Genomic DNA, 26,314 nt, shown 5'->3' with positions numbered 1-26,314 from the left:
TCTTCTTGGCTTTGCCACTGATACCAACCAAGGCTACCACTTTACCTCATACACTTCTCCCTGACTTCCTTTGGTGGCTTGGGGATATTAACACATCATGGGGCAACCCTCCACTAATGGGGGCAGGAGTCAATGAATAAAGGCCTTTGTCTCTGTCTGACAGTTTTGATGCACATTCCATAAAATTCCTCCGAAGGTCCTGCTTGAAGTAAGCACTTGCCTACGGCAGTTAATGGTTTCTTGTATTGGTTTTCCCTCCTTCCCTGTTGACTTCTCTGCCTCTCATTTAGGGGGTCACATTCTCCAATAAATTATCTACACATACATCTTCAGTTCAAGCTCTGCTATTGGAAAACCCAAGCTAAGGCGGTAAGTGGTAAAGGTGGAGTTTGAATCTAAGTTTGGCTGGTCCCCAAGTGAATACTTTATCAAATAATCACTAAAGTCTCTATGAGATTCCATTACCAGGTCCTTTGGTATGATTGGTCCTGAAATAAAGTTTTAGAGCAAAGAGGGCTCTAAAAGGATTCTTAAATCAGCAAGAAGAGAGGATGGTGGTGGTGGTGTGGGGGAGTTGGTACACAGAAAACTAATAGGAAAGGGGAAAAGAATGCAATGTAATTTTAGTTCATAGTACATTTTATTTTTCGGCACCTACAAAATGCCTGGCACTGTGCCAACTACTAAGGAAGGCAGCTGGAGCTATGGGAATGAAAATAACCAGGGGAAAGACCTATTTCCAGAGATCTTCAGTGACTTTCAGCAATGATGTCAAGCTCAAATGACTACAGGAGCCAGTAAGAACCCTCAGTTAAACCAGCCTGTTTTTTGTGTATCAAAAAATGCATAGCCTTCACTCCTACAAAGAGCTAGGCTTTAAGTTTTCTTCCATTTTTCTTCCAATATGCAGCTATCTCAGTCTGCCATTCATTTTCCTACTTTAGACAGAGATATGGGTATGACTTCCTTTTATTTTTAAATTAACTAATTGAATTTTTAATTAAGATGTAATTGACACATAACATTGTAAAGGTATAAGGTAAGCAGCATATTGGTTTGATATATTTGCATACTGCAGCATAATTACACTAGCATTAGTGTTAGCTAACACCTCTATCACATCACATAATTATTTCTTTTTTGTGGTGGGAACAATTAAGATCTAGGCTCTTAGCAAGTTTGGAGTTTATTATACAGCATTGTTGACTATAATCACTATGCTGTATATTAAATCTATAGAATTTATTTATCTACTAGATGCAAGTTTCTATTCTTAAGCAACGTCTCCCAAGTTTTCCTACCCCCAACACCTAAACACCATTCTACTTTGTTTTTACAAGTTTGACATATGTTTTATTTTTATATTTTTATATATATTTTATATTTTATAAGATCCACATGTAAGTGATAACATATAGTATTTGTCTTTCTCTGTCTTACTTAGCAAAATACCCTCAAAGTCTATCCATGTTGTTGCAAATGGAGGAACGTCCTTCTTTCTCAAGGAGTATTGTTCCATTTTGTGTATATATATATATATATATATATATATATATATTTGTGTATATATATATTTATTTATTTATATTTACTGCATCTTTTTTATCAATTTATCTGTTGACAGATACTTAGGTCATTTTCATTATCTTGTAAATGTGAATAACACTATAATGAACATGGGTGTATAGATATTTCTTTAGGATATTGATTTCAGTTCCTTCAGATATGTACCAGGAAGTAAGATTGTTGGATCATATGGTAGTTCAATTTGTAATTTTTTGAGGTAGTGCCATACTGTCTTCTATAATGCTTCTACCATTTTACATTCCCACAACATTGTATAAGGGTTCCCTTTTGTCTATATCCTTGCCAACATTTGTTCTCTCTTGTCTTTGATAGTTGTCACTCTAACAGATGTGAGGTGATATTGTGATTTTGATTTACATTTCTCTGATTAGTGATGTTGAACATCTTTTCATATATCTATTGGCCATTTGTATGTCTTCTTTGGTAAAATGCCTATTTAGGTCCTTTGCCTATTTTTAAATTGTATTATTAACTTTTTTGCTATTGAATTGTACTACTTCTTTGTATATTTTGGATATGAAACCTATATCAGATATTTGGTCTGTGAATATTTCCTCTCATTCCATAGGTTGCCATTTCAATTTATTAATTGTCCTTTGCTGTGCAGAAGCCCTTTAGTTTAATGTAATCTCACTTGTTTATTTTAGTTTGGTGTCTTATCTAAGAAATCATTGACAATACCAATGTCAATAATCTTTTCCCCTATGTTTTCTTCTTGGAGTCTTATAGTTTCAGGTCTCACAGTTCAGTCTTTTACCAATTTCAAGTAATTTTTGTGAGTGGTAAAAGATAGTGGTCCAGTTCCTTATTTTGTGTATGGATATCTGGTTTTCACAACACCATTTATTGAAGAGACTGTCCTTTCCCCATTGTGTGTTCTTTTTTTAAAAAAAGTTTATTTATTTATTCATGAGAGATGCATAGAGAGAGGCAGAGACATAGGCAAAGGAAGAAGCAGGCTCCCTGCAGGGACTCTATCCCAGGACTCTGGAATCATGACCTGAGCCAAAGGCAGACACTCAACTACTGAGCCACCCAGGTGCCCCCCACATTGTGTGTTTTTGATGCCCTTGTCAATAATCAGTTGAACACATATGCATGGGTTATATCTGGACTCTGTCTTCTGTTCCACTGGTCTATGTGCCTTCTGTTGTTCTGGTCAAATCTAAGGGGAAAAAATCCACAAGGATAATAACAAATGGCAAAATACTTGTCTTTCTGACATGGAAACATGATGGATTCTGGGAACTGGAGTGACTGGCCCCTCTATGAGTTACAACTCAGCTCCAGCTGGCTGTCACTGTACAGGAATGTAGGTCCTATCATGCCAGATCTCCTAATTGTTCAAGAGAAGTCAGAAACTCAGAAACACTTGTGAAATATCCAGATTTTTAAATGTTCACAATGAATTCAGATTTCTTAAAAACAGTAGGCAAGCCAATACTGGCAAAGCAAAGAGAACACATCTGCAAGTTGTATTGTACACACAGGCCACTGGTTTGCTTTCTCTGTTATAGGTTCTGCTCTTTTTCCTCCAAAATCTTTGAGCAGTGTTTTCCTGAGAGAGGTGCAAGACTTGGAGGAGTGCATAGTAACATGAGAAGCCACTGAGTTTTTCACTTAGGATTCTCTTCACTTTCTATCTCTAAAGGAAGTAGTTTAAGACTTATTCATGTATTTTTGTGTGTGTGCATGTATATATGTTTGCTTGTATGTTTGCTAAGGATCCAGAAAGAGACCTAATTTAAAAGAAACAAACAAATACTACATTGGCTTTCCTCAGAAACTATGAAGAAAAACAAATTAATTATCCAAATAGATGTCTTTTGCTGATGGATGGCGATATTTGAACATGGTAAGTAGAATTTCTCAAAAAGTCTTCTTAAATCAGCAAGAAGGGACTATACGACTTTTATTTTTTTCTTTGTATAAAATTATTGTGTCCCTTGACCAGATTTCCGTTGGCCTTGATGATTAGTTGGCTATTTTAGTTGTTCATCGTGTCAGCCTTTAGTAAGAGCCTCTTCTGAATGGGACTCGCTATGTCATAACTGTATAAAATATTCATTAATATGAAGCTTTTAATGGATTTGTTTGGAATGAACTTAAGTGGAGGGAGCCACTACTGATTTGTGGAGCAGGAAGGCTGTTTCAGGACTGTGTCTACCCCAAGTCCTGCCTTGTTGGACAAGCCTTTCCATCTGCCACTGAGCCCATTCTGATAGGGGTTTTCAGGACTAGAAATTCTATTCCTTTTGCATGAATGTGTTCCAACTTCATGTTTTTTATGTTGTGTTCGATGGAGGTATGCTACAGCTTTTCTGAATTATACTAAAGTACTTTTGCCATATAGAATTAATTGCTGAGCATGTGAATGCTCAAGCTCTGAAATTAGACAAATTTAGCTTTGAATCTTGGCTTTGCCATCTACTAATTGTGTGGCCCTCAGGCAAGTATCTTAACATCTCTGAGCCTTAGCTTCATCATCTTTTAAACTAGAGCAATGCTAGTATTTAATTCACACAGTATTTGAAAATTGAATGGGGATAGTTTGCAAGGTAATCTAGTGCCTGAGATGTACTAAAAACTTATTAGCTTTAGGGGTGCCTGGGTGCTTTAGTCAGTTAAGTATCTGCCTTTAGCTCAGGTCATGACCCCAGGGTTCTGGGATAGAGCCTCTTGCTCAGTGGGGAGTCTGCTTCTCTTTCTCTCCCTCCCCCTGACTTGTGCTCACTCTCTCTCTCTTTCTCAAATAAGTAAATGAATAAAATCTTTAAAAAAGCTTATTAAGGTTAGCCATTATTCTCTGGTAGGCATCCAGCTGCTACCACATATCTGGGTCCATTTGAAGTTTGTTTGGAACCTTCTGCTAGACAAATGCTATTTCGTTCCTAATCATGCCAACCCTGACAGTAGAGCAGGTATAACCAAGCACTTAAAATGAATGAAAGAAATACGGACCAGACAGGTTAAATGAAACCATCAAGATTACTGTGCAAGGTGATGATGGGACCTGGGAATAGAATTAAATATTTTGACTCCTTCCTCAGCATTAATTCCAATCTTTTATATCAGATTAAAAGCTTTTCTTTTCTTTTTCTTTTTTGTATCTAGAGTACATCTGAACCTGAAATCATACCATTGTTTTTGTTTTGGCTTTTGTTTTAAAGGGGTGGGGAGGGGCAGAAGGAGAGAGAGAATCTTAAGCAGACTTCCCACTGAGCTCAGAGCCCAATGCAGGGCTTGATCTCACAACCCTGGGATCATGAACTGAGCTGAACAGGAGTTGAATGTTTTAGCTGATTGAGCCACCCAGGCACCCCTGAAATCATGCCATTGTGATCTCTACTATTTAATTTCTGTCTGTGCACCTCTGTACTTTTTAGTCCTGAGCACTCACCTTCTTTCCAACCTTTTGAAATATGGTTACATGAGATAAATAATAATAATAAATCCTCCCTATCTTAACATTACCAACCTCAAAATCTGGACTCTTGAGGCCCATACCAAGCATCCAGCAAGGATGCTGTCCCTTTAGCCAATCCCATGCCATTATCTCCCAGTTCTGAACACTGTGTATATGTTAGGGACCTGTAACCCATTTGGGGAGTGATCTTGGGCAGATGTCTTCACTTTTTGGGTTTTTGTTTCTCTATTCTTAAAGTGGAAAGATTATTAAAGATTATTAATTTATTAATAAGGGAATAATACTTTCCTATAAAGGTATGGAAGACATTTAGCAATGATCAACTTTGCATGTTGCCCTCCGGGGCTGGGTGGGGCTCAGGCTTTATTTTCATAATCTTCAAACTGAAGTCACAAACAATTTTCATAAGATTGCTAGAATAATGAAACAGCTGTTTCTCAGGGAAGGGTCCAGTGAAGTGGCAGGGATGGAGCAACCACATGGGAATGGGCCGGAGGCTGCTTCAAATAGACTCTTCCTTGGTGTCTCAGTCCTGGGAGGGAAAATATGCTCATCAAGATCCTGATTAAGCAGGGATTGCCAACGGCACTCTTTGTAACCAGGCAAACAAGAGCTCCCCCCTCCTTCTTCTGTTCTTAAAACAAAAATCTATCAAGATTTAATCACATTGCTTTATCTCCAGGATCTAACCTCTGAGTGTTCATGAGAACAGTTTGCTTTGTCTCCAGGCCCTAAGGCATGTGCCTCAATGGGAGCCATGGTCCCTTTAGGGCTTTGACTTGAGTAGAAGAAGCAAAGATTGCTTTTTGTTCCCCTTTGACTCTCTTCTGAATTAACATGAAATTGAAGATGACTGTAGTTAGGGGAAAAAAAAAAAAGGAATGAGAGAGAGAACAATGAGGAAAGGAGCCAGGGAAGAAGACTGGGAAAGCCAGTGTAAAGAGTGTGTCTTAGAACCCAGGGGAAGCTCTGTGTTCATCAAGCTGATAGTTCCCTTCCAGGCCATCAGCAAAATGAAAATGCCTCACCTAACCACATTTAAATCCTTTCATCCGGTCCCAAAAACCTTTCTCTGGCGAGTGCACTTTGGAGTATGAATTCCTCCAAATTGATTATTTTGGTGTATGTGGATGCCATCTCCCACACACCTTTGGTCGCCCTTCCATTGTAATGGACTTTTCTGGGGCTTCATGACTAAATAGTACCAGCACAAAGGGGGCTGCCTCTGAATGTGTAATTGAGAAACAACACAGACACTGATGTCTCAGTATTAATTAATGGAATTTGATGTTTATTGCTGTCATGTCAGCCAATCATTTTTTCAGAAAATTAATTAAGTAGTGGGTAGGAGTTTAGCAGCTCCCTACACAAGGCCGAGGGCTGATTGGGAGCCTTTGGGACTAGGGAAGGGAACTACATCTGTGGTTTAAATTGTGTGTGAGCTTTGTCTAAAACCACAGACTTAGATTCTAACTCTGAGAGAATTGAGAGGAATGTGGGGAAGGGGTCTTTGCTGCCTCTCACCTTTAATCACTCCTTACTTTTGTCACTGCGTTGTTCCTTCTTATCTCCTTCCACTGTTTATCCCTGCTCTGTGAGGAGTAAATCTACCTATTTGCCCTCAGAGATCAAGTGTGGAATAAACAGTGGCAAATGAATTCTCATAAGAAAAATCTTGGTAAGGCTTAGTCAGATGCAGTTACCAGATGGCTTGTATTAGACAGAAAGGCCTGGATTTCAGTATTATGTCCTTCTAAAATGTCCCTCATTAGCATTTCTGGATGTTTCTTTCTTTTCTTCTTCCTTCCTCCATCTCTGTTCTTTACTCTTCTTTTTTTCTTTTTTCTTTTTTTCTGGTTGAACAGAAATTACATTCATTTCAAGTTTTTGAATAACATCATTTTCTGATTATGAACTGAAATGACATATATTCATTTAAGAAAATGATTAAAAACAGAAAAATGTAAAAAGTATGCCAACTAAGGAGTAATAACGTTTGAGTGTTTACCAGGTGACAAGCTCTGTGCTAAATGCTCTATGTATATGATTGCATTTATTCATTTTAACAATCATGTTAAGAAGATACTGTTGTTATCTGTGTTTTGTAGATGAGAAAATTGAAAGATTTAAGTTAAGTAGCTTTTCCAAAGTCTGCTAAGGAGTTAGCACAGACTTTGAACCAAGGCAGTCTGATTCCAAAGTCTATGTTCTTATCATATGCTCTACTGTCTTGCGCTGGGCTGTCTCAAGTGCTAGGCACTTGGGCTAGGCATATACATCAAGATAGAGGCTACCAACTCAGGAGGTCTCCAGTCACTCAGACCAGTTCTCCTGGGAGACATTTATTCTGGAAAACTCACTACCCTCCAAACTCAGGCTCTCTGCTTTATACGCTCAGAGGCCTGTTTTTATAGGAATGAATTAACATTAATTGGATTTGTAGTAACTGCTATGGTACCCAGGATATTAAGATTGTTAGCTTACAAGAGCAAGGCCACAGTCTAGAAGGAGTTGTACTCACCTTTCAGTTCATTCTTACCTTGTAGTAAGGCTGCAGGACAAGCTAACCAACAACTGTTTTCTTGGACTAGGTGCCTGGAATCAGTGCAGGGGAACTCATTTAACTAACTGAGCTATCTTTTCAGTACTACCCCTTTCCTCTCCTCTCTACATCCCTCATTATAAGAGTAATGGAAACCCTAATACACTGATACACTAAGCCAAGGCCATCTCTCCCCTTTATCAATAGTCCCATTACTTCCTACCCTCCATTTCATGACACATCCTTATGTAGATTTCTTACTACACTGTTAGGTTATAGTCAAGTCGTGTTGGATTGGGAGCCATTCTATCTTCTAAAGGTGGTTTTGTAGATCTCTGCCCAGGTCTGCTAACTGCTCACTTAAAGCTCATCTTTCAAAGGGCTCTATTTTTTAAAAAAATTATTGATGTATACTTTACATATCATAAAACTTACTCATTTTAAGTGTACAGGTGAGAGAATTTTAGGAAGTTTACGAGGTTGTGCTTGTCATAACACATTCATCAGCTCAATAAGGTCCATAATGCCTGTTTACATAATCTCTGTTCCCATCCCCATTTCAAATAAATAAAATCCTATAGTATTATGGTCTTTTTTGTCTGGCTTCTTTTAGAGGTTACAATAATGTTTTGGAGATCTATCCATTTTGTAGCATGTATCATTATGCATTCCTTTTTATATGTTCTATTGTATGGATATGCCATATTTTGTTGATGGATATTTGAGTTGTTTCCATTTTTTAGCTATTATGAATAATGCTGCTGTGAACATTTATGGTAGGTCTTTGTGTGGCCACATGTTGCCATTTCTCTTGGGCAGATACCAATGAGTGGAATTGCTGGGTTATATGGTAAATTTACATTTAACTTCTTAAGAAGCATCCAACATATTTTCCAAAGTGACTACATCAGAGGGCAGTTTTGTTGCTCGAATTTCCAAGCTATTGGCATATCCATCATGCTAGCTCCTCAGGACTTATAATAAAAAGAATAAAAATGACCCATAATCTTATCCCTATTAACATTTTAATGATATATATATAAAATTATTATTTTAAGTATATTTTATAAACATAAATGTGTAAAACTTTATTTCATATATAATAGAAAATATGTTTATATATGTATATCTGTATTTTATGTCAAAAACTATATGTTTAATACAGATGTGTATATGAAAATTATATAAGAAGATTTTATATATATGCATATACATATACATACTTAGGATCACATTATATTAATAATTGAACTTCTTTGGGATTATAGTCATTTATGTTATTAAATATGAAGTTTTATTTTTAATATCTTTATAATCTCCACATGAATATACCATAATTTTTAAAACCATTGTCCTGTTTTTGAACTTTCAGGTTGTGCTTTTACTCTAAATCGTAATTTAAATATGCTATACTTTTATTTATTTATTTTAAAGATTTTATTTATTTATTCATGAAAGATACACAGAGAGAGGCAGAAGCAGAAACATAAGCAGAGGGAGAGGCAGGCCCCTCAGGGAGCCCGATGCAGGACTTGATCCCAGAACCCTGGGATCACACCCTGAGCTGAAGGCAGATGCTCAACTGCTGAGCCACCCAGGCATCCCTAAATATGCTTTACTTTTAATCTGGGGTGAAATTTTTAGCTGATCTTCTTCTAATGTTTTTCTTTAATATTTTATCCCTATGACCTCTTCACCAAATTTTCCCTCTGTGTTGTCTCTTATGAAGTACATATATGCAGCTTGGTCCCTTTACCAGAGGAATAATTTAGAAAGCAAACTTCTATTTAAAATGTATCCATATCTGGGATGCCTGGGTGGCTCAGTGATTGAGTGCCTGCCTTCAGCTCAGGGAGTGATGCCGGGATCCTGGGATGGAGTCCTATATCAGGCTCCCTGAGGAGCCTGCCTCTCCCTCTGCCTATGTCTCTGCCTCTCTCTCTGTGTGTCTCTCATGAATAAATAAACGAAATCTTTAAATAAAATAAAATAAAAGTGTATCCATTTCTAATAATATCAAAGCTATTGATCAATTCAGTTAAAAAACCAAAAGCAAGTAAGATGGTAAGTGAGGATAGAGAGATTGGCTAAAAATTCTACTCTGTGGTAGAATTTTATTTATACTTTGTCAGAGGATGGTAAAAAGGAGGTTACTTTTTAAGATTCTCACAGAATGTGGACATTTTAAGAATGTCTTAATTTAAAACACTAAAGGCTGCATAATGTCTTTAGTGGTCTTCTAACATACTGCAACCTGTAAACTAGTTTCTACATAAGTCTTCCTACCTCTAGAATAAATCATAAATGCAGGTCTAATCCTGTAGTTGTTTAGTTCTCTCTATACGATCATTCAAGATCCGTCATGATCTCCCACTCTACTGCACAGAACTTACCCAACCTGAGAAATTGTTCTATAAGAAGAGACTCAATCTCTCAACTTTTTTCTTTTGTTAAAAAAATTACAGTGTTATTGAGGTATAATTCAAAAACCAAAAATGTCACCCTTTTAGAGTATATACTTTTGTGGTTTTAAGTACATTCATAGAGTCATGCAGCCATCATCACTATCTAAAGAACATTTTCATTTTTATTACTATGAAAAGAAACTCCAATACCTCCTTGTTCCCCTCTCCCTCTGACTCCTGGCAACCACTAATCTGCTCTCTGCTTCTAAAAATGTGCCTATTCTGGACATTTACATAGACGGAATCATACAGTCTGTGGCTTTTTGTATCTGACTTCTTTTGCTTAGTAAGTTTTTAAGATTCATCCACATTGTAGCATGTGTCAGTACGTTACCCATTTTCCAGGCCAAATATTTCATTAAATAGTTACACTACTTGGTTTTATTCATCTATCACTTGGTGATTTCACTTTTTGACTATTTGTATAATGCTTCCATGAATACGTATATACAAGATTTTGGTTGACATATTTTGGAAGTTTTTCATACAGCACAGGTTGAGTGAATAGCTATCATTTGGGAAAATAGCAAATTTATATAGTAGAGAATAAGTAAAACTGGAATTAGGTTATGTGTTTCAAAAAGATAACCTGCCTTTGACTTACTTTTTTCTTCTGAAAAGAGTTTATTCCCTTGAAACCTTTCTGTAGCAGTGTGTACAAGGCAAGAATTAGTAACTCCTTGAAGAACTTCCTCGTGCTCAAAATTTTCTAAAAGAGAAGCAATGTCAACAACAAAAAGAGAGAGGGAAAATTTCTTGGAATCAGGAGAGAAATGTTGTGGCAAAATGATTGATCTGTTAAAACTGGGTTGGACCTACTGCTATGTATTTGTTCACTCAGGATGCACTGCTTTTTTTTTTCCTCTTGCTGCTGTTGACCAGAGCTAGAAATGACAGAGATGGTGAGGAGAGAGCTCACCATTCTAAGAGTGACCAACTGAGTACATTCAGAATTAACACACAGGATGAAGTAACTCTCTGATGAGTATGATGCTAACTCTGAAGTATATGGGGGATTTTTTACCCACCAAATTTTCAAGTCTAAACACTATAGTATAATAGAAGACAAAACTACTCAAAAGTACATGGATATAAAATGAGCATGAAGAAAAATTTTCACCACCCATCTCCTCCTCTACGTATCTTCAGCAATTCTCCTTGCTCTCAAATTTGAATGTACATCAAAATAACCTAGAGTGCTTTTAATACATTTATTATTAAGTCCCTCCCCAGACTTTCTGATTCAGTAGATTTCTAACAAATTTCCAGGTAATTTTAATGCTGTTGATATAGGGATATTACTGCAAGAGCCCCTGCTCTAAAATTGCCATGCTAATTTCAACTGTATGCCATAAAATTCCCTTTACCTCAAGGCTGGTTTTATTTGGCTGCATGGATAGCAATCTGGTTAAACAATTCTCCTTGAAAGCTGACTAAGTTTGCTTATTTTTGTATTCACAGTATCTAGTATAAAGACCTGTAAGTAAGTGCTTATGTCTTTGAGTGAATGGATGGAACTAATCTATACTAAGGTATCAGTGATCTGTAGAAACTTAATGTATTACCTTTCTGGGATATTTAAGTTTTAAAGGAAGATCAATATAAAATGAGTTAATCTTTATGTTATGAAAATATCACCAAAAACCACACAACCTAATTTTTAAAATGTATAGAAGTTTTGAGAGACATCTCACCAGAGATGATATTTGGATGGCAACTCAGCATATGAAAAGATATTCAACATTAATCATCAGAGAATTACATTAGAACCATGATGAGATACACAATTCTTGCCTTGTACACACTGCTACACTCCTGTTGGAATAGCTAAAAACAAACAAAAAACCTGGACAATATCAAGTGCTGACAAGGATGTGGAATAGCTGGAACTATCATATGTTGCTAGCAAAAATGCACATGTTACAGTCACATTGGAAAATAGTTTGGCAGTTTCTCATAAAATTAAATTTACTGTATGACCCAGCAATTCTATTCCTAGGTATTTACATAACTGAAATAAAAATCCGTATTCACAAAAGTACTGTACACAAAGGTTGATAGCAGTTTTATTCATAGTCATCAAAAACTGGAAACAATCCAAATGCCCCTCAGCTGGTAAATGGATTAACAAACTGTAGAACATCTCTACAACAGAATATTATTCATCAGAAAAAAAAGAATGTATTAGTGAGACACACAAAAACATGGATGAATTTCAAATGCATTATGCTAAGTGAAAGAAGACTTGAAGGAATACACATGATATGATTGCATTTTATATGACATTATAGAAAAAGGTAAATTAATAGGAACAGAGAATGATCTGTGTCAGAATTTAGGAGTTAGGAGTGGGTGACAACAATGGGTTGGCATGAGAGAATTTGTGGGGGGAGGATGGAAGTGCTTTTATCTTGATTGTTGTAGTGGGTATACACCTATATGGCTTTATTAAAACACATAGTACTATATACCACAAAGAGTGTATTTTATTGCATGCAAATTGTAAGTAACTATTTGAAAAAAATAGTATCACTACAGATCTATTTAGAGAGAAACAGGGTATGAAGCTTGAAGTTTCATGGGTTAGGGGACAGCTGACCTTGGTTAGGTATGGCTTGACCAAGTAGTTGCAGTGAGTGGTTTGCTGTCAGTAACAAGAGCTAGTAAATAGTGATTTAACTTTTTAGGGCATCAAGGAGCACTTAGGAATGCCAGGAAGAGAAGTGGCCAATAAAAGAAATAATCTTTCAGAATAGAAGTGAGGTCATAGTGTAGCTACTTCAGTTGTGAATTGTTTGACGAGAAAGGGGCCAATGACAGATTGATTCTTATGAAGAAGATAGGGAAGGAAAAAAATCCCATAAAGAGTAGAATGAAAATGTTCTTCCTTGAGTGATTATCCAGAGCAGCATTATAGATTCCAAAGGGAATATACTCGGTGGTCCTCACTGAAAATACTCCACCAACCGCCTTATAGACTGCTTGTTCTGTGGAGGAAGCAAATAAGGGTTTAGCTAAGGGTACAAGTCAGAAAGACCTAGATGAATATCAAGTCTGCCTTTTACAAGTTTAGAGCCCTTGTAAAAACCCCTATGCTTTTTTGATTTTTAGTTTCTCCAACTATAAAACAGGGTTAACAATAGCACATGTCTTTGAGTATTGAGAAAATTAAATGAGATAATGCATGTACAGCATTGATAATGCCTGGAAGCACTCAATAGGAAGCACTCAATAATTTACAGTGAGCGTCACATTTCTGCCTGATTTTAGGAACATGCTTATGCTTATTTTTTCAAGTTCCTACTTGTATTTAATTTTTTTTTTTGGCAGCCTCTCATCAATAGAAGATTCTCAAGCCTTAGAAGCATCATCTTACTGCCTAGAGTATATATACAGAGAGAGAATTTGAAGAGAGACATCTTATTCCCTTAAACATAAAATCTTTTATACTCAATACAAAGAACCTTCAAAAGCAAGCTGTGACTTCCTCGCTCCAGAACTGGTTAACCTGTTGGGATATTTGGTAGATGAATTCTGCACCACGCTCTTTCCTTTACTACGCAGTAGACTGGGAGGCAGCAGCTGCTCTCTATGCTCTTCTTCCAACACAGAAAACCAATCTCCCAGCACCAGGGGAGACCATTAAAAAGGGAAAAAATGCAAATGTCCAACACTGATTAGTTTTGCCAGCTGCTCTTCTTCCTCCAGAATTAATGGATTGGCCACTGTAGCTGCAAAGTCCATTGGACAGTCTGAGTTTTTTTTTTTTTTTTAAAGAAATGGTATTAAAAAATAAATAATCCTTTCTAGGTCAAACCTGTCCAAAAAGTTGACAAATGGAAGGAGGGTTTAAATAAAAAGAAGAGATAGATAATAGATCTTTATTGGACTGTTTCTGAAAATATGTTTGACCCTGGGGAAAGTCTGTTTATTTTAAACACGGGATTGCAAACTCAGATATTTTGGAGAGGCCATGGTAGTTATGTAAATGAGTGAGGGAGCATCTGGGTGTGAGGCAATAGGGAATAGGGGTGACTATGGGTCTATTTTTTTACAACTATGAGAAGACATTTGAATAAAAAAGTGTTTCACTTTTTTCTTAACTCTGTTCTGGAAGGGAAAATAAAGAATGTATGATGATAAATGACAATTAGCGCAACCTCAGAGATGTGGAGCAATCTTGGTTCTGATCTTGGTTATATGGTAGACTGAAGAAGTCCATGCCACAACTGAATTGAATAGCTTTTATTTAGCTCTGACCAGCTATTGTTGGTCAAGAATGTGAGGGCAGCTTCGTAAATATTTAGTTATTTAAAAGCACCCTAAATCTCAATTTTGGTGTTTTTTCTCAAAATCACATCCCAGTTCTGACAATTTTAGTGCTGAAAATTCATTCCATTATGAAAAATTATCATCTGGACAAAAACACGACATGTCTTTATGTTACTTTTAGCCAGTGGCTATCAATAGAGACCTCTGTTTGACAACTACTATAGTACAACTTTTTGATAGATGGAGATCAACGGTAGAAACAATGTAAATTATGTTATAAATAATCTCTTACTGATCTTCAAAAGGACTGTGAATTAAAATGGTATTATAAAGTATGAAGTTATTTATTAAAGAATTATTCTAAAAACAAAAGATGGGAGACTAGATATTTACTAATAAGAGATGGCTACATAAATTATATTACAGCCAAACAATACTATGTAGCTATTAAAAATGAGGGAACTCTATCTACAGTACTAACATGAAACACATGCTAAAATACATCATTAAGTAAAAAAAAAGAGTGCAGAAAATTGTGTAAAGCATGCTGCTGTTTTATTTTTTAAAGCATGATATATACATACTATACATACCATATAAATACATATGATATATAAATTATGCCCTATTTAAATAAAATATATAATGATATGTAAGATACAATCTCTGGAAGAATGTGAAATGAAAAATTAACATTGGCAACTCTCTCTTGGAAGAAGCTGGAGCCTGGAGAACTAAGGACAGAAATGGGGGAAATGTACTTTTTCTTTCATGTGTATTTGGTAACATTTGAATTTTTTACCACATGTATATATTTTCCATTCAAAATAAATGCAATTCTAAAAAAACAACTGGGCAGCTTGGGTGGCTCAGAAGTTTAGTGCCACCTTCGGGCCAGGGCATGATCCTGGAGACCCTGGATCGAGTCCCATGTCTGGCTCCCTGCATGGAGCCTGCTTCTCCCTCCACCTGTGTCTCTGCCTCTCTCTCTCTCTCTGTTTCTCATGGGTAAATAAATAAAATCTTGGGCAGCCCCGCTGGCTCAGTGGTTTGGTGGGGTCTTCCGTCCAGGGCATGATCCTGGAGACCTGGGATCGAGTCCAACTTGGGGTCCCTGCTTGAAGCCTATTTCTCCCTCTGCCTGTGTCTCTGCCTCTCTCTCTCTCTCATGAATAAAAATAAATAAATAAATAAATAAATAAATAAATAAATAAATAAATAATAAAATCTAAGAAAACCCAAAACCAACAACAACAACAACAACAAATTCTAATTCATAGGAAATTGCCTCTTCCAAAAAGGTAGTAGTAGGGTAGGAATGAGTTGTCATAATAGTAAAGAGGGTGGACAATTTTTAGGAAATGCCGTAGCTAGTAGGTGCTTCATCATCTTTCCACCACATGCTTCTGATGGACAATTATGTTGGCTTCAATGGATGGTCACAGATTTTAGTATGAAACAGAACATAGTCACAGAAATTATTAATTTTTATTATCAAACTCAATAGGATCTTATCCACAAAGCACCAAGTGGACACAATGGCAATTCAAGTGCATGGAACTTGCTAGCAGCTGGGTTTTCCTACCATTCTCTCCTTCTTTGTTATCTATGTAGTCTTCTTTGGGATATGCTTATATCCTCAGAAATGTCCCAGTCATGCCCACTTCCTTGTCATGATCCTGAGTTTGGCTCATTTATGAGCATGATTAGTGTCAGCTATTGGCTTTACTAACTGATTTAGTGTTTCCTAGCATATACTTGGATTTGCTTGAGGTTGTCTGGGCTCTGTTGCAAATAAGCACCTCTTGTGAGGATGATGAATGGACTTTCTTCATTTTATTATTTTAATCTTTATATATAGCTAGATAGACATGGATATGGAAATAAATATGAATAAAGATATAGTTTTACATACACATGAAAGAACATCATAGAAACTGACAATGATGACTGCCTTTGGGGAGAGAACCTGAAATGTGCTCTTTTTATGCTCAATAAACTAATTGTGGAATTGACAAACTGTATTTCCTATATGGCAGATGCTGCACATAAGATGAGAAAAGGAGAAATGACCTAGTTTGAGATATATAAACTTTATCTGTTGAGGAAAACAGAAATAAGTAAAACTTCTAATTAGTTAAGGGAAAGTTAGATAATTTAATAAGTGATATTAAGACCTTGGGTAACCATGTAAAGAAATGTATATCCCTATCTCACTCCTTTCACCAAAATAAATTTGTGGAGCACAGAGATTGGAATGGTCCTTAAGATCCTTGTCTCTTGGTACTCATACCTTTGGGTAATCCCTTTGGAAGGATCAGTGGCTTTCTTCTAACCATTGGAATGTGATAAAGATGGATTGTATGTGATCACGAATGTGTAATTACATAATGATGTAATGCTCCTCTTGCTAGAGTCTCTCTCTTTTTTACTTTGATGAGAGAGGATGCCATGAATCCTATAGCATCAGGAAATGAATTTGGACAATAGTCTGAGGGGGCTTGCAAGTGAATCTTTCCCCAGTTGAGCTTCTGATGAGAACACAGAACACAGGTTTTGGTTTCTGGCCAAAACCTTCATCAGAGGCTATAAACTCTAAACAAATAATCCAGTTAAATAATGCCCAACTCCTGATCCACAGAAGCTGTAAGATAATAAATGTGTGTTGTTTTAAGCTGCTAAGTTTGTGGTAATTTGTTATCCAGCAATGGAAAACTAACACAGTTCCATATGGACTAATGGATTAATTATAAAAAGGAAAGAAATAAAACATACAAATAACTAAAAGAAAATGTAGTGGAATGCTTTTGTAATCTTGAAGTGCAAACGATACTTCTAAAGAAGAAATAAATCCACAAAACCATACACACACACACACACACACAAAGACTGACAAATTTGACCACATAAAGTGTTTAAAATTCAACATGGAAAAAAATACTATACTATATCTCCTTAATTCTTCAGTGTTTGCAAATAAAGAAACAAAATCATCAATCAAAAGAAAAATGAACCAAAAATATTAACAATAGGTTCAAAGAAAGAGAAACATAAATGTCTTTAGCATTTAAGAAAATGCTTAGCCTTACAATTAAAGAAGTACAAATTTTCAAAAATTAGATTTCATTTTTCACTTGACAGATTCATGAAGATAAAAAACTTGATAACACCAGGGAAACAGATATGCATATGCAATTGCTTGGAATATAAACTGGTGCAACTTTGGATAACATAAATAAAAATTTGTAGCATACATTTGCCAGTCTTTGTGTACAAAGTCACTCAACAGTCATGTCCACACACATGTAGTCTCCTGATCTTTGAATAGTGAATCTAGAAATAACCAAAATACATTGGTAGAAGGCCTATTAAGTAAATTCAGGGGTAGCATACTATGAAAAAATTGTCTTCTGTATATAAGTCATGATAAAAAATAATTTATGTGCTCTATGAAGTTAAAAAATCAACAATTCACACGTTGTATGCAGATATTTTGTTCTAACTTTTTAAAAAGGGTTCATGTACGTGTGTACATTGGAAAATAAGAGTGTACATGAATTTGACTTCAGCCTAGGAAAGCGTCAACATGGGTATGGATAGCTAGACATGCATACCCCTACAATCATATATTCTAGAAAGTAGTAGACAAGATGAAAGATTTAAAAAATTATTATAGTCACAAGAAGGGATGCCTGGGAAAAGAAGACCAGCAAGATAGGGAGGAGTAATCAGATCTTAGAGGTCATTCAGTTAGGGAATCAGTGTATCCTGGTAGTTCATTGTTCTAGCAAGCAGAGAATTCCAGATGTGCCTAATTCTGGAGCAAAAGCTGTTTGTTTTCTGTGAAATCAATGGACAGCAGATACTGTGTTAGGCATTGGGGTGGGGGGTCTAGGGAAGTACAAGAAAGAATAGAAATTGGTCTCTATAGTCTAGCAGGAAAATTTTAAACATGAAATTAAATAAATATTACATATCAGAATATTATATAATAGTATTTGTGTATGCATTGAATTCAAGCTTCTTGTAATAATCTATTCCCTGGAGTCTAAATTTGTCATCAAGTTCTAGGTAGTAGTTTTCACTTACATTCTCTTATTTGATCTTTTCAACTAATTTTTAAGGGAGTCTCAATACTCCTATTTTGTAGGTGGGATTCATACAGGTAAAGCTCTTCTTTTTAAAGACCTTAGAAAGTGGTCTCAGGATCTGGGAGGAAACATGGGGATGAGGGAGAAACATGGGTGCAGAAGATTAAGGAAAGATTGAATCCAGCTATGGAAACCAATTCTTAGATACCTCAACCAGTCTACAAAATAATCTTGCCTCAAACATGCTCATTTTCTGTATCCTCTAGCTTCACAAATATTTTTTTAACACCTCTTATGAGCTCAGATTGTGGTTCTAGGATATAGGGATAGAGTGAACTAGACAGACATATTTGTTGCTCTCTTTTGAATAGAGTATTCTAGAAAGGTAGATAGAGAATGAGGGAGTAACAAATAAATGTAAGATTCTAGAAGAAGAGATAGAGAATGAGAGTAACACAGAAACAAGATTTTGATAAGTATTTTAAAAAAGAGTGATGCAAGACAAGAAGACAGAGATTAGTTGTGTGGAGGAGGAATGGGAAAAGTGGTCTTTTAGATAAAGACTCTATGAGGGGGAGTCATCTGAGGAAAATCTGAATGAAAGAGAGAGGATCATGGGAAAATCTGAGAGAAAAGCTCAAGGGCAAAAGTGGTGGGATAGTCATAAGCTTTCCTTGTTGAGAGAGCAGCAAGGCCTCTAGCATGGATAGGCTGAGGTGGGCACGGGAGAAAGTATGAGGAAATAAGCTCAAAGGGTATGCAGAGGCCAGATCACATAGATTATTGTAGGGCATGATGAGGAGCTTGGATTGTTTCAAAAAGTTGGAAGTAGAGAAGAGATAGATTTTGATTCTTGTTTAGGAAAGATGGCTCTGCAGTGGGGAGAAGAGATGATATGTAAGACTGGAAGCAGGGAGCTGTTAGGAGACCATCTCAGGTGACAGGTGGTGGGAACTATGAGGAGGGTGGAGGCAGGCATGGGGAAGACAAGTGGCCAGATATTAGAGGTAGAATCTATAGGATTGTTTAATGGATGTGATATACAAGCAATGATGAATAATGAAAAGTATAAGGTTGACTCAGATTTTTGGCCTAAGCAACTAACTAGTGCCAGTCATGAGATGGCAAAGGCCAAACAATTGTACATCTCTGCTTAAGCACTTCCTGATTCCACATCACAGGCAGACTCAGCATGGTCTCTAGGCCCTTCCCATAATCTCCCTGACTTGCCTTTCCAGGCTTATCTCTAGCTCCTCTGTTTTCCTCCCTGTGTTCTCTAGCCACCCCCTTGTTCTCCTGTACACCCTGCTGCTTCTTGCATTTATGCTTTTGCTTATGCTCACTGCTCACTACAGAATTCTTGGTCTCCTTATTGTTCATGCCTCAACTCAGGTATCATGTCCTCAGGAAAGAAGTTTCTGATTTCCCAACTAATATTATACTGTATGTTAACTATTTGGAATTTAAATAAAAATTTGGAGAAAAAAAATGATAAAGAAGACCAGGGTCCAGAGACCTGGACTTGTTCATTGAAACCTCAGAACTGAACTTAGAGGGCAGCCGGGGTGGCTTAGCAGTTTAGCGCCACCTTCCTCCCAGGGCATGATCCTGGAGATCTGGGATGGAGTCCCACCTCAGGTTCTCTGCAGGGAACCTGCTTCTCCCTCTTCCTATGTCTCTGCCTCTCTCTCTCTCTCTCTCTCTGTGTGTCTCTCATGAATAAATAAATAAAAATCTTAAAAAAAAGATAAAAAAAAACCAAACTTAGAACTTTGGACTTGGACACTGGAGATCTTGAGAAACTTTGAATATTTACCAAGTAATTTCACTTAACATAATACCCTCTAGTTTCATACACATCATTGCAAATGGCAAGAATTTTTTTTTATGCCTAAATAACATTCCCTTGTATATATATACCCAACTTATTTATCTATTTATCAGTTGATGGATATTTGGGCGCTTTCCATAATTTGGGTATTGTTGATGCTGCTACTATAACATCAGGGTACACGTGCTCCTTCGAATCAGTATTTTTGTATCCTTTGGGTAAGTACCTAGTAGTGCAATTGTTGGGTCATAGGGTAGTGCTATTTTTAACTTTCTGAGGAATGTCCATCTGTTTTCCAGAGTGGCTGTACCAGTTTGCATTCCAACAATGTAAGAGGGTTCCCTTTTATCCACATCCTGGCCAACAATTCTAGTTCCCTGTGTTGTTAATTTTAGCCATTCTGACAGGTGTGAGGTGGTGTCTTATGGTTTTGATTTGTATTTCCCTAATGATGAGTGATGTTGAGCATCTTTTCATGTGTCTGTTGTCTATCTGTATGTCTTCATTGGAAAAATGTCCTTTCATTCTTTTGCTCATTTCTTAACTGAGTTATTTATTTTGGGGCTGTTGAGTTTGATTAGTTCTTTAGAGATTTTGGAAACTCTTTATCAAATATGTCATTCACAAATATCTTCTCCTATTCCAAAAGTTACCTTTTAGTTTTGTTGCTTGTTTCCTTCACTGTGTCAAAGCCTTTTATCTTGATGAAGTTCCAATAATTAATATTTGCTTTTGTTTTCCTTGCCTCTGGAGACATGTCTAGTAAGAAATTGCTACAGCTGAGGTCAAAGAGGTTGCTGCCTAAGTTCTCCTCTAGGATTTTGATGGTTTCCTGTCTCACATTTATGTCTTTCATCCATTTTAATTTATTTTGTGCATGGTATGAGAAAGTGGTCCAGTTTCATTCTTTTTATGTTACTGTTCGATTTTCCCAACACCATTTGTTGAAGAGACTGTCTTTTTTCCATTGGATATTCTTTCCTGCTTTGTCGAAGATTAGTTGACCATATAGTTGTGGGTCTATTTCTGGGTTCTCTGTTCTGTTCCACTGATTTATGTGTCTTTTTTTGTGCCAGAACCATACTGTCTTGATGACTACAGTTTTGTGGAATAGCTTGAAGTCTGGAATTGTGCCTTCAGCTTTGCTTTTCTTTTTTAATATGGCTTTGGCTATTTGAGGTCTTTTGTGGTTCCATACGAATTTTAGGATTGTTTGTTCTAGCTTTGCGAAAAATGCTGGTGGAATTCTTTTTTAATTTATTTATTCCTGAGAGATACAGAAAGAGAGAGGCAGAGACAAAGGCAGAGGGAGAAGCAGGCTCCCTGTGGAGAGTCTGAAGCAGGGCTTGATTCTGTAACTTTGGAATCACGCCCTGAGCTGAAGGTAGATGCTCAACCACTGAACCACCCAGGCATTCCTCCTAGTGGTATGTTGATAGGAATTGTATTAAATATGAGGATTGCTTTGGGTAGTATAGACATTTTAACAATATTTTTTCTTCTAATCTGTGAGCATCCCTTAAAACATTTTTGCCCAGATGATAATGCCAGTACATCAGCTTCTTCCCACAGTACTCTTTGTTGTATATTAGAGTTTTGTATGAACATTTACTTAGGTAAAATATCAGAGTCTTTAGTCACTGACAAATACCATGCACTTAATTATAAAAAGGTTTCACATGCAAAGTGACCAGGAGGCATGGGCAGTGTGGAGGGAAACTACAGGATCCTCTAGAGGACATTCATGTACTATACTGTATGACATTTAGCTGTCAACACAACCTACCCATGTGCTTCCTAAGTTTGATCATACCTAAATTCAACCAGTTCATTTTCCTTCTTGCATGTCTGTGGAGTTCACTTCCTGTCTAAATTCTTTTTGACTTGAACTTGGTGATTTGCACTGAGGTACTTCCTTAATGAGGCTACTCTGGAGAAAGGATTAGCTCATTTCTGTTCCAATTTGGGATTTAAAAGAAAATAAATAGTATTTGACAAGCCTTCTTTCCTTCTTTTTTTCCACGTTTTCCAATATAGAACACCTACCATCCATGAAACATCTTGGAAGATGGAAGAGAATAAGAACTGGACCCCGCCCTCAAGGAAACTATGATCAGGTAGGGAATTTGGCATGCACTCATGATGGTAGCTATGATACAAAGGCAAATGTGAGAGATGCCTGGGTAGCTCAGTCAAGTGGGCATTTGCCTTTGGCTCACGTCATGATCCCAGGGTCCTGGGATGGAGCCTTACATCAGGCTCCCTGCTCAGTGGAAAGTCTGCTTCTTCCTCTCCCTCTGCCTGCCACTCCACCTGCTTGTGCTCACTGGTTCTCTCTCTCTCTCTCTCTCTCTCTCTAACAATTAAAATACAATCTTAAAAGAAAAGAAGACGAAGGCAAATGTGAAAAAAAGAGGGATAGCACAAGCAAGATTTAGATTTAGGGAGAACTCATGGGAGGGAGACTGGGCTTCTACTGGGTTGATAAAGGATGCCTTCATGAAGCAGGTGGTTTTTGAGCTGTACTAATGGATAAATGAGAGGTTGCCAATATTTTTTTTTTCTCATACGAAATTACCACAGGTCTTATAGAAAAAAAATAGGGAAATGTAAATAAAAGAGGAAAGTGAGATATATATGCCTGTGTGGCTCATTTTGTTGAGCATCTGACTCTTAGTTTTGACTCAGGTCATGATCTCAGGATTGTGAGATCGAGCCCCACGTTGGGCTCTGTGCTCAGTGCAGAGTCTACCAGAGATTCTTTCCCCTTCCCTGTCCCTCACTCTCTACTCCTTCCCCTTGCTCTCTCTCTTTCTCCTTATCTCTCTCTCTCAAATAAGTAAATAAAATCATAAAAGAAGAAGAAAGTGAGTCATGTTTTGTGTTAGATGCAATTACCCCAATATCTTTTCTCTCCTTCTAATTACATAGCCTTGATTACATTCAAGGTGGCAATGTATCCCCCCAAAAAGACTATACTACCCAGAAATAATTGTGACAGACATATTATCCATGAAATTAAATTCTGGCCAATGAGATATAAGTGAAAAGGTGTGGAACCTCCAGGAAGGATCCTTAAGAGAAATGACTTCACTGGGAGATTAGGCCTTCTTGCCCTGACCCATTTTTCTTTCTTGACACCTGGAATATAAAAGTGATGGTTAAATCTCCAGCAGTCAAGGTAGACCAGGAATTCACTTTGAGGACTTTCATATATATTAGTCAGAATAGACTCGTTTATGCTACAATAAGAACAATCCCCAAATCTCAGTGGCTTTATACTTCTTCCACACATAAATGTCTAATAGACTTCAGCAAAGACTGAAGGGCTGACAGTGGGCTGTCACTGGCTGGTGGAGGAAGCCTCCTCTTGACTTGTGCTTTTAAAAAATCACAACAGTATGTGGAAGGGCATATGTAAAGAATTGTGCACTAGCCCTTAAAGCTTCTGCATGCAAGGAATACATGCCACTTCTCCTCACAGTTCATTTGTAAAGCAAGTTATGTGTCTCTCCAAAATTCAAAGGAGGAGGGAAGTGCAATCCTACCATGTGCTTGAAATGATAGAAGAAAAGGCTATTAGTAACTAAAAATAATGACTTCTGTACTATGTGCTAAGATAAGGAGTAGAAAAGTTGGAATGCTCCTGAATTCCTAATGACTTTGAGAATTATACCAATCCTGATTTCTTCCACTTGAATGAATGCACCCCTACATGTTTAAATTATTGTAATTTTTGGTTTTCTGTCACAGGGAGCCAGATCTAATCCTAACAGATTCATTTCTCCCTCACTATTCAGGCAACCAGTATTATTTGATGGATGTACTGGAGGGGAGACATGAGTCTTTGAGTGCCTTCCATGCTTTCAGAAGCTTCTGAGAACCGCAGCCATAGCAGCACCTGGCATGTACATTCCAGGTTTGTGTTATGTGATCATGCCACCCTGCACATGAATAATTGGATCAAGGCTACAGGCACCTGTCTATTGGCTGAGCAGACCACTAGCCATGAAATGGCCTCACCTGATAGCTCTTCCCAGTGCAGGGGCTCCATATTGGGTGATGACTAAGTGAGTGAGTCAGACCCTCCCATTCATGTTTTGAATTTGAGACACACAAATGACAGTAGAAAGACACTGAGAGATCAGCAGAGGCTGAGAGAAGCTGCATTCATTATATCAATCCCTGGACTATCTGACTACCTCTTTCAGAACATTATCACAGTTTTGAAACAGTCAGTAGGGGGTTCAGTTCCCTATGAAGTCTGGCTGTGTCAATGCTGAGATTTTTCTTGCTCTTCCTTTCTTCTTTATGTGCTATACAATAAATTTCCTATAATATGATAAAAAATTAGAGACTGACCAACACAGTGTGTCCTCTTTATATGTTCTATATTGTACCTACTGATGGTTTTTTAAATAGTACTTTCACTTAACCGTATATCATGACCATCCTTCAATGCAATTAAATATTTTTTACAACAGTATATGACTGGTGTATAGTATCCTATAGTATAACTCTATTATTTAATCAATCCCTCACCATTGGATATTTTGGTCATCAACTGTGTTTTTGTGTATTTGTTCTACTTTTATGGTTTTTTTTTTTTTAAAGATTTATTTATCTACTCAGAGAGAGAGAAAGGCAGAGACACAGGCAGAGACAGAAGCAGACACCATGCAGGAAGCCCGATGTGGGACTCAATCCCGGGTCTCCAGGATCACACCCCAGGCTGCAGGAGGCACCAAACCGCTGCACCACCGGGGCTGCCCTTGTTTTACTTTTATACGCAGCCTCAAACTCAACATCTTAAGTTAAATATTTGCATAAAACCATGATATTTTTATAGGTAGGAGTCTGACAGGAGGATGTTTGGTGAGAAGTGAGACATTTTAATCCAGGGATATGGAATGAAATAAATGCAAAGTTGTAAAGTAGAAAAGCACAAGACATTTCATCAAATAATCAAATTTTGCTAGTGTTGGCTACATATAAAGAGATAGTGGCCAAATTATTTGTAAACTTGAATGCCAAGTTAAGGAACAGCCATTAATGAGGGTGTTTTTTGTATACATAGAAAACCTCAACTATCTTGGGGTGAGTCCCTTTGTCCTCTGCAAGGCTAGTGGTAGTGTTAAAGAGACAATCAGCAGAGGTTAATTTGGCCCATTTCATATTAGTGTAATTCATAATAAATAAGCAAAATTAGGGGATCCCTGGGTGGCTTAGTGGTTTAGCGCCTGCCATTGGCTCAGGGCGTGATCCTGGGATCCTGGGATCAGGTCCTGCATCTGGCTCCCTGCATGGGGCCTGCTTCTCCCTCTGCCTGTGTCTCTGCCTCTCTCTCTCCTTGTGTCTCTCATGAATAAATAAATAAATAAATAAAATCTTTTTAAAAATAAGCAAAATTATCCTTTTGTACTTTGTTTCATGCTTTGTTAAAATAATAAAATACTGTGCTTTTAAGGGGACGTTTTCAGTATAGAAATAATCTAAAGACAAATAAAATTCTCAGTAGCGATAATTCTATTAAGGGTTCATACTACCAGTTCATATTTGTGTCAACTTTTTGAAATTTAAAAAATATGTACATATAAACAGAGTTTCACTGGATTCCCAAAATAGCATAGCCTAATGGAGCCCATTTTACAGACGAAGAAATTGAGGTTAGATGATTTAAAGAAATAGAATGTCAGAGCTAGAATGTCATAGCTTGATTTTTCAGGGTCACCTGAGCCCATGTCTATATTTTCCAGTGGTGACAGCGAGGCTTAGCTCAGCTATTAACCATCATAACACAGTTCTTGCAAAGGAGGTAGGCTTGTGTCCCTTTTGATTTCACATCCTGTGTTCTTTCCCCTTACCATGATGTCATCCAGCCAGTTGGCAGCAGAGTCTGGTTGAGGGACCAGGTAGACTGATTCTAAGTTCAGTGCTTTTTCCAAAAAACAAATAGAAATACTCTTGTCCTATTTTCTTTCCTCAAGGAATTCTTAATCTTTAACAAGAATAAGAATGTTCCAGGAGCTTGTTAAACATGGAGTGCCCCAGGCCCAGCCCCCAGACACTCTCTTTCAGCAGGCCTGGAGTTAGACCCAG

The 26,314-nt window shown here is 37.1% G+C and overlaps 1 long non-coding RNA gene across 3 annotated transcripts; it reads left to right on the top strand.

Annotated features, from left to right (window-relative positions):
* The first annotated feature begins 3,128 nt into the window (after nucleotides 1–3,128).
* On the top strand, nucleotides 3,129–26,314 carry LOC140632384 (uncharacterized). Of its 3 annotated transcripts, XR_012029941.1 has the most exons (4): nucleotides 3,133–3,442; nucleotides 22,253–22,332; nucleotides 24,016–24,134; nucleotides 26,203–26,314. It is a non-coding gene; the product is annotated as an uncharacterized lncRNA (long non-coding RNA). The 3 variants fall into 3 exon arrangements; XR_012029942.1 differs by lacking the exon at nucleotides 26,203–26,314 and having other exon boundaries at nucleotides 3,140–3,442; nucleotides 24,016–24,701; XR_012029940.1 differs by lacking the exons at nucleotides 22,253–22,332; nucleotides 24,016–24,134; nucleotides 26,203–26,314 and adding an exon at nucleotides 13,352–14,113 and having other exon boundaries at nucleotides 3,129–3,442.

This window comes from Canis lupus, chromosome 4 (assembly GCF_048164855.1).
Source record: "Canis lupus baileyi chromosome 4, mCanLup2.hap1, whole genome shotgun sequence".
NCBI lineage: Eukaryota > Metazoa > Chordata > Mammalia > Carnivora > Canidae > Canis > Canis lupus.
This window is presented reverse-complemented; position numbering and strand designations above follow the sequence as displayed.